The sequence below is a fragment of the Bactrocera latifrons genome, unplaced genomic scaffold, assembly GCF_001853355.1.
Source record: "Bactrocera latifrons isolate USDA-ARS-PBARC rearing strain unplaced genomic scaffold, ASM185335v1 scaffold_355, whole genome shotgun sequence".
Taxonomy (NCBI): Eukaryota; Metazoa; Arthropoda; class Insecta; order Diptera; family Tephritidae; genus Bactrocera; species Bactrocera latifrons.
The window spans coordinates 39,182-48,069 of NW_017536996.1; the positions used below are offsets into that span (position 1 = coordinate 39,182).

At 40.5% G+C, this 8,888-nt stretch overlaps 1 long non-coding RNA gene across 1 annotated transcript; it reads right to left on the minus strand.

Annotated features, from left to right (window-relative positions):
* Positions 1–6,810: 6,810 nt before the first annotated feature.
* On the minus strand, positions 6,811–7,747 carry LOC108971707. The gene is made up of 3 exons (XR_001993569.1): positions 7,586–7,747; positions 7,129–7,266; positions 6,811–7,070 (listed from the first exon to the last, which is right to left on the minus strand). It is a non-coding gene; the product is annotated as an uncharacterized LOC108971707 (long non-coding RNA).
* Positions 7,748–8,888: the final 1,141 nt, after the last annotated feature.

The following is an 8,888-nucleotide window of genomic DNA, read 5'->3' on the forward strand; positions in this document are numbered from 1 at the left end:
CCCTTTGCCACCTAGCGTCTTTTTTAGACACTCTACCACCTAACGTCGGCCAGAGTTAACTTAATTTTAGTGTTTAATTAATAAATATAATAATAAAACACTATAAACGCGAATTTCATTAATTTTATCGGAAATAAAAACTTCTATTTGCCTAAAAGAGTTTTCGGTTGTTAAAGTTCTCAGTAAACACTGAAAGAAAATATATACAAATATTTTATAAATTTACATTTTCTAAATGAATATAGATTCAAAGGAATCTAAACAAATTTCCATTCTTGAATATTCCAAAAATAATTTCTGACGATAAGAGTCCATGTACACCTGCAGAAGCTACACGCTAACACGATAACATACTCTAAATTCATTTCTGAGAGTGAGTGTTTAGTAAAATACTGCACTCGATTCGCTTCCTCGCCGATTCAAGACAATTATGATTCGGCGCTAGAAATAAAAAACAAAACGATTGAAAATTTTTGGACACGCATATGATGCCGTTATAGATACTGACGTTTCAGATCTACCAGAAAACTTTAAATCTTCTGTTTACGCCAAATTTGAAAACTGCTTATGAAGATACAAAAATTATGATCGCAGATCGACTAAAACTTATTAAATCAATCGCGCCTACCCATCATTCGAGAGTAGAGCTGCCTTAAATACAAGCCCAAGAAGCAAGTTCTGGCATTCACCTCAAAGTGCCAGCATGCGATACAGAAATATTTCATGGAGGTTATGATCAATGGCCGTCCTTCCGGGGCATGTTTACTGCCGTGTACATAAACCATCCAAAACTATCGCAAGCGCAAATATTGTATCATCGCCGATACAAAACAAAAGGTCAAGCAGGCGTAATAGTAAAACAGTTCGCATTAAGTGATGACAATTTCAATTTGACTTGGGAAGCTCTAAAGGCCAGATACGAAACAAAAGAATATTAGTCGACAAGCAAGTAACGATTCTCATGAACATGCCGAAAATTCAAAAAGAAACCAGTGAAGAATTCGTAAAACTAGAATCCACTGTTTCAAATTGTTTGTCGGTTCTAACGACACAAAATRTTCCCACAGACAGCTGGGACCCTATTCTGGTAAACATATGCACCGCAGCATTACCAGAAAAATCATTACTTCTATGGGAGCAATCGCTCTCATCAAAAAGAGACTGCCCAACGTGGCAGCAAATGAAAGATTTCTTAACTGCCCAATATGAAATTGCGGAAAGGGTAGATAAAAAAAAAAAATGTCAGAACTAAAAACGTTCAACCCGACATTAACAGAAGCTTCAATAGACCCCAAGTCAATAACAACAACAATTTTATTAGAAGCTTTTTCAAAGCACAATCGTTCACATCTGAACAGAACAAATATACGTCATGCGAACTATGTACAGGAGGGCATAAACTCGAAACTTGCGAGAAAGAACAACTTTGTCAGGTCAAAAGACTCTGTACAAACTGCTTGTCCCACGCGCACACTCTTACTAATTGCGAAAGAGTAGTACAAAACTCTAACAAAATATACCCCATTACCCTAATATCCCCCGAGCGGATAAGGGCATTCAAGCAAATGCTATTGTCTTACCGCAACTAACAAACATGCTTCCAAGCTATCAAATAAATAGCAAGCATTGGGATAACATTTCACATCTAACTCTAGCTGATCCCAACTGCAACACCCCTGCTCAAATAGACCTTTTATTAGGCAGCGATCTTATATCGCAAATTATATTAGAAGGTGTTGAAAAAATTTCGAAAACACTACTGGCGCAAAATACTATTTTCGGATGGGTCCTAAGTGGACTAGTTGCGGAACCAGTCACAGCAATGACAACTCAAGTTGAGGAAATCTCAAACGAGTACTTCAATTAACAATTGAGAAAATTTTGTGAGTTAGAAGAACTCCCCCCCATTTCAATTACAACACCAGAAGATCAGTATTGTGAAGACTTTTACAAACCCACAACTACTCGATCAGATAATGGTCGGTATGTCGTACGACTACCGCTAAAACAACAATTTCCAGCCACACTCGCCTTAGGTCACTCTCGCACCTCTGCAATGCACCAGTTTCTAAGTATGGAAGACAACCTACTTAGTCTACTTGTCTTAGAAGAATACCTTCATTTAGATCACATGGAGGAAGTAAGCCCATTTGAAAAAATCATAAAACGCGAATATTACTAATTCTACTTGCCACATCATGCAGTAGTAAAGCCTGACAAAAAAATAACAAAAGTCAGAGTTGTCTTCAATGCCTCATGAACCACTACCTCGGGGAATTCACTAAATTATATTCTATTTACGGGACCCACACTCCAACCAGATTTAATGCTCCTCATATTAAATTGGCGTATATAAAAATACGTATTCAATGGGGATGTCGATAAATAGTCGTACACACAGACGATCAAGATTTTCAGCGAATTATTTTCCGAAAATCTGCCAATAGTCCACCACGCAGCTTTAAATTAAAAACAGTAACCTTTGGTGTAAACTGTGCTCCATACTTAGCCATTTGTACACTCCACGAACTGGCAGAAGACACAAAGTCAGAATTTCCTCTGGCAACACAAGTGCTCAAAATACAGACGTATGTAGACGATATCCTGTCTGGAAGCCACAGTCTTCCAATAGCATACGATACTTTGTCACAGGTAATAAATGCCCTAAATACCGCAGGGTTTCCTTTAAAAAAGATTACAGCCAACCACCCAAATATTTTAAAAAAATATTCCTAAAGACCATTTGTTGGATACTAATTTCCTTATATTTGAAAAGAAAAGTACAACTAAAACACTGGGCATACAATGGAATGCGATATATGACCAGTTTTCATATACTACAGAGTTAATATCCGCATTATCCGCTATCACAAAGAGACAAATTTTGTCCTCTGTGGCGAAACTTTTCGGCCCCGCAGGATGGCTTTCGCCAATTATGATACAAGGGAAAATCCTGATTAAAGAATTATGGTTAGACGGAACCGACTGGGACGAACAAGTGAAGCCTCTTCGCTTAGAAAAATAGTCACCGACCGCTAATAACCTAAAAGACATTTCGCAGATACAAATTCCACGATGGGTAAACTATTCCCCCGAATACAAAGTGGAACTACACGGCTTCTGCGACGCCTCTGAGAAGGCATATTGTGCCACTATACATGTGCGCACACAAAGCGATGTCGCAACTACAAGCCACCTACTAGGGGCAAAAGCAAAAGTTGCGCCTCTAAAAACCATAAGTCTACCACGACTTGAACTCTGTGGCGCTCTGCTACTAGCAAAGCTAGTCTCCTTGGCGCAGACCCACTAATGGCTAATAGAATCTCCCGACTCTTGGCCAAAATCACCAATGCGCAACATAATTGCCCCAGGAAGTCGAAAAATCGACACTTATCACACAACAATGGATGATGCTGACGTCCTTGAACGATTTTCATCGTTCCCCTAGCACTCACAATAGTCGCATATATTCTCAAATTCGCAGAGCGACTCAAGCTTAAGGTAAAGGGAGCAACTTGCCCCCAATGCGATATATTGATGCATCAAGACTTACAAACAGCAAAGGTCGCTCTTATCGCATCAACCCAAACGCGCAACTTCAGCCGCGACCTGGGGTTACTAAGAGAATCGAAGCCAATTGACGAAAAGAGCTCACTCTTAGTACTAAACCCATTCATAGACACGAAAGGTCTGCTTCGTGCAAACGGCCGGCTTGCTAATTCCAGCCTTACGTATAATGAACGCCATCCCATAATAATACCTGAGAAATCCTCATTTGCCACATTATTCATGAATTATATCCATATACTCATGTTACACGCCGAACATCGCCTCATGCAACATATGGTACGCCAAGAGTACTATGTTCCCCGTCTTAMGCCCCAAATCAAGAAGTGCATTTTCACGTGCAAAGTCTGCACGATGCACAAGCAGAAAATGAGAACGCAGATTATGGCAGCACTTCCACCGGAACGCTGCAACTTCGCTCTGCCTTYYACCACCACAGGTGTCGACTTTGCTGGGCCTTTTCAAATAAAGGCGTCCATGCTAAGATCTCCCACCCTCATGAAAGGCTCGGTGGCTGTCTTTGTCTGTTTTACGACAAAAGCAGTACACCTTGAGCTCTGTACCAATCTGACAAAGAAGGCTTTCTTCGCGGCATTTGCTCGCTTCGTCGGGCGACGTGGATTTCCATCCAAAATCATGAGCGATAATGGTAAAACATTTATCGGAGCTCAAAGAGCCACAGAAAAACAATATGTGGATTTTATGAAACAAGTCTCACCTGACATTGTACAAAAATATGCTTCTCAAGGTATCAATTGGCAGTTTATTCCCCCAAGCACTCCACATATGGGTGGTTTATGGGAATCAGCCGTAAAAAGCTTCAAGTCACATTTCAAGAAGCTAGCTGACACTTATAAATTTAATAATGAAGAATTTACGACATTGTTAACCAGAATTGAAGCCGTTCTCAACTCACGGCCTCTCGCTGCCCTCTCGCAAGATCCATCAGACTTTACAGCCCTCACACCGGAGGCTTGGCTGCATAGAGAAGCTTTACCACGACTCCGATGGCCACATTCACGTTGTTGATCTTCGTACGCAAAACGGAACACTAATTCGGCCGCTCGTTAAACTATGCTTTTTTCCCCACAGCCGATAAAACCGACACGTAAACCGTAAACAATAAACGATAAATCAATATAACCCGCAAACCGAACCACGAATAATAATTAATGAATCGCAAAAGTAATAATAAATGGGTGATCCACATGACTACCCACCAGTGCCACCTAATGTAGCACCAACTATCATATCCTTATCTACCACAAACATATAACTCAAATAATATAACAGATCAATGGGGATATGCCGCCAGCATCAACGCCAGCCGTTCGGTCGACCATTCACGTGCCACGAACGGGGCCTACACCAGCCCCTCGAAATTCCACGGCCACAACGCAACCAACACGGGCAAATCCGACGCCGGTGCCACCAGAACCGCAGCGCCTCCGATGCCCGCTTTGCCGCTGCCCCCACAGGTTGCCACATATTTAAGAGAATGTTGCCTCCGTTCCGCCAGCAGATTGTCCAGGCACATGGCCACTGCCTAAATTGTCTGGCAACTATTACCTACTCCATATCGGAGTGTAAGTCCGGATATACGTGCCAAATATGCATGCGGACGCATCACACACTCCTTCATCGAGACGGCAGACAATTACTTGCCTCCTCCAGTCGTGCTACGACCCGACGACCGCAGGCAAACCGTGCTGCACGACCACGAAGAGCTGAGCCACCACCAGAATCCCGAACACGTATTCGGTGCCACAACATGATACCTCTACGCGGCGGCGTCAACCTAGGCCGCGGTCTCGCCAACCCACTGGGCTCAGTAGCGTGGTGGCCACATTGCTATAATTGCAAAGATTACTAGGCTAATAATTTGCCCACGGGGGCCGGGATGTCTAAATGACTCTCAGTCTACACCGTCATGAAACACAGCTACATCACATTTCAACACCCCACATTGGCAGACAAAATCATCATAAACAAACAGCACACCTCACTCACCACTCACCTTCCACATCTCCCCAATACACCCAAACATAACACCACACTACCAACTAGAACACAATAACTTTCAAAAAACAGGGACGGACCATTCCAGCCGCACTTCACTTCGCTTTTTGCTTCCGTATGAGTCGACCCTCCAAGCACTTGCGCATAAGCTTTCGCAGCATCCTTTTTTCCCCCTTTTTTCGCTTCCACGTCCATCATCGTACGTTGATTCCGCCGCCGAGTTCGGTATTCGATCAGTATATAACGTTTTGAAAATATTCCGAAATAAAATAGAATAAAAAAACAATTTACAATTCAAAAAAAGCCTTGTGCTGTGCGTTATTTCTTTTATAACAAAACCATCAAGTGAGTTTCGGAAACAAAAGGTGAGTTCGCTAGTTACGATTACAGACCGAATTGCAGAAGCAAGGATTGTTAACCATTCAGCTTATTTTTCAAAAAGCCGAATCTATTCCATAAAGGCACAAGTTTTATGCGGTTAACAGTTTAGGATTCGGCATGTAGCAGCGGGACACTTCCATAGTGTACATGACGCTCACATGTTTCATATTAGTGCTCTCTTCACTAAGGAAGATTCACATTTTTCTTCTTCTCAATGACTAGAAGGGGATTTTATTTATCCATTGCTGATTATCACGCCATTTTGATCGAATTCAAAACAAATGGACCTCAAAGAATTAAGAATACATATTCAGAACGAAAGAAGTAATTTGACATATTCCAAGGGATGAATTCTTTACCACATGAAAATGGTCGGCGAATAACTGAGCCAGAAGCAAAGCGCAAATCTTTGTATTATATATAATAATGCTTGATGATCAATGAAACGCAATACAAGTATGTTATACTTTTTTTTAATTGACTACAACCTTTTTAGAATCTGGAAACCTATAAAACGTAAAACCTATTTTCATTGTTAGGCCAGAAATATATATAGCAGCCCCCTTATATGTATATTATACATAGTGGTATTAGGTATACCAACTCTATTTTTGATATAACTATTTATATAAGATCATACTTAAGGAACCTAAACAAGTAAGCTAACTGCCTTATATAAATACAAATGTTTTTTAGTATATTTAATTACTTTTTATTTTTTATCAATTTCATACTTAGACAATCTTCCTTTCACTTCTAAATCTAACAATTTATATTTTTCATCTGTTTCTAATTTTTTTTAATTATATTTATATTTTTTTAATTCTATATCTAATTGTTTTCTTTAATTTTCTTCTCTTCTTCAAATTTACATTTTTAAAATTCAAGTTTCTTCGCTTCCATGGCAATTTTCTCCGCTTGTATAGCCGAAAATTGTCCAATGAAATATTTCGGTGACCGAATTGATCGTTGGAATAATATTGATAGGACGAGGTGCGGCATTTGATGACACAGCATATGCATTTTTGTTTTGTAAAAATTTTACTTCCAGTAACCAGTAACGGTTGCATGTCCCAGTTAGTTGTACTTGGGACACATTTTAGCTATTTTTGCTGCAATTATTGATCTACAATAAATTTGCAATATCACTATTATACTAACCTTCGATGGTCCTACCATCAGTCTTCTCTGAAGTCCTGCACCAGTTGACGCGACCCAGTCATTGGCCTTATGTATTCCGCCTTCAAATGCCGGACCTTCCACCGCAATAGATCTCATGAGCCATCCAACTGTATTTTGCTAAAAATGAAAGAGAAAATATGGATTCCTCAGATGACGAATATTGTACTTTCAGTTCTGTGTTAAATATATACAAATATATGTTTAAGAAAATATTGTTTGGAAAGTATTCAATAAATTAAAAATGGGAAGAATTTTGTAAATTTCGTCATTTTTGAAAAAGTTTTTTAAAATACCCGAAAAAAAACCATAACATTCGATTGAATTCTGATTATTATGACGATTTTAATGATCCCATAAAACATTGTTTGAACAAACTTTATTAAAATTTGAATACTTATGTTCTCATAATTATATGTTCTTCGTCTTGCTAAATTACCTAGACACTGCTTTTCGCTACATGGTGCCAATTGGATATTCCAAGCGTAGCCAGGTCCTTCTCCACTTGGTCCTTTCAACGAAATGGAGGTCTTTGTCTTCCCCTGCTTCCTCCGGCGGATACTGCGTCGAATACTAACAGAGCTGGAGTGTTTACGTCCATCCGCACAACATGATCTAGCCAGCGTAGCCGCTGTCCTTAAATACGCTGAACCATATCAATGTCGTCGTATATCTCATACAGCTCTTCGTTCCTTCGAATGCGATATTCGCCGTGGCCAACGCGCAAAGGTCCGTAAATCTTTCGCAGAACATTTCTCTCGAAAACTCGCAACGTCAACTCATCAGTTGTTGTCATCGTTCAAGCCTCTGCACCATTTAGAAGGATGGGAAATATGAGTGACTTATAGAGTTTGGTTTTTGTTCATCGAGAGAGCACTTTACTTCCCAATTTCTTACTCAGTCCGAAGTAGCACCTGTTGGCAAAAGTTATACTACCTTGGATTTCCAGGCTAACATTGTTGGTGGCGTTTATGCTGGTTCCCAAATATACGAAACTATTTACAACTTCCAAGTTATGACTGTTAACAGTGACGTGAGTGCCAAGTCGCGAGTGCGACGACTGTTCGTTTGATGACAGGAGATATTTCCTCTTGCCCTCGTTCACTGCCAGAACCATCTGCTTTGCTTCCTTGTCCAGTCTGGGAAAAGCAGAACTAACGGTGCGTGTGTTGAGGTCGATGATATCAATGACATCGGCATACGTCAGCAACTGTACACTCTTATATAAGATGGTACCCTCTATATTTAGTTCTGCAGCTCGAACTATTTTCTCCAGCAGCAGATTGAAGAAGTCGCATGATAGGGAGGCCTAGGCCTTGTCTAAAACTCCGTTTGGTATCGAACGGCTCGAAGAGGTCCTTCCCGATCTTGACGGAGCTCTTGGTGCTGCTCAACGTCAGTTTACATAATCATATAAGTTTTGCGGGGATACTAAATTCAGATATCGCGGCATAAAGACAACTCCTTTTCGTGCTGATGAAAGCACCTTTGAAATCGACAAAGAGGTGGTGAGTGTCGATTCTCCTTTCACGAGTCTTTTCCAAGATTTGGCGCATGATGAATATCTGGTCGGTTGTTGATTTTCCAGGTCTGAAGCCACACTGATAAGGTCCAATCAGTTTGTTGACGGTGGGCTTTAATCCTTCACACAATACGCTCGATAGAACCTTATATGCGATATTGAGGAGGCTTATCCCACGGTAGTTGGCGCAGATTGTGGGGTCTCCTTTTTTGAGGATTGG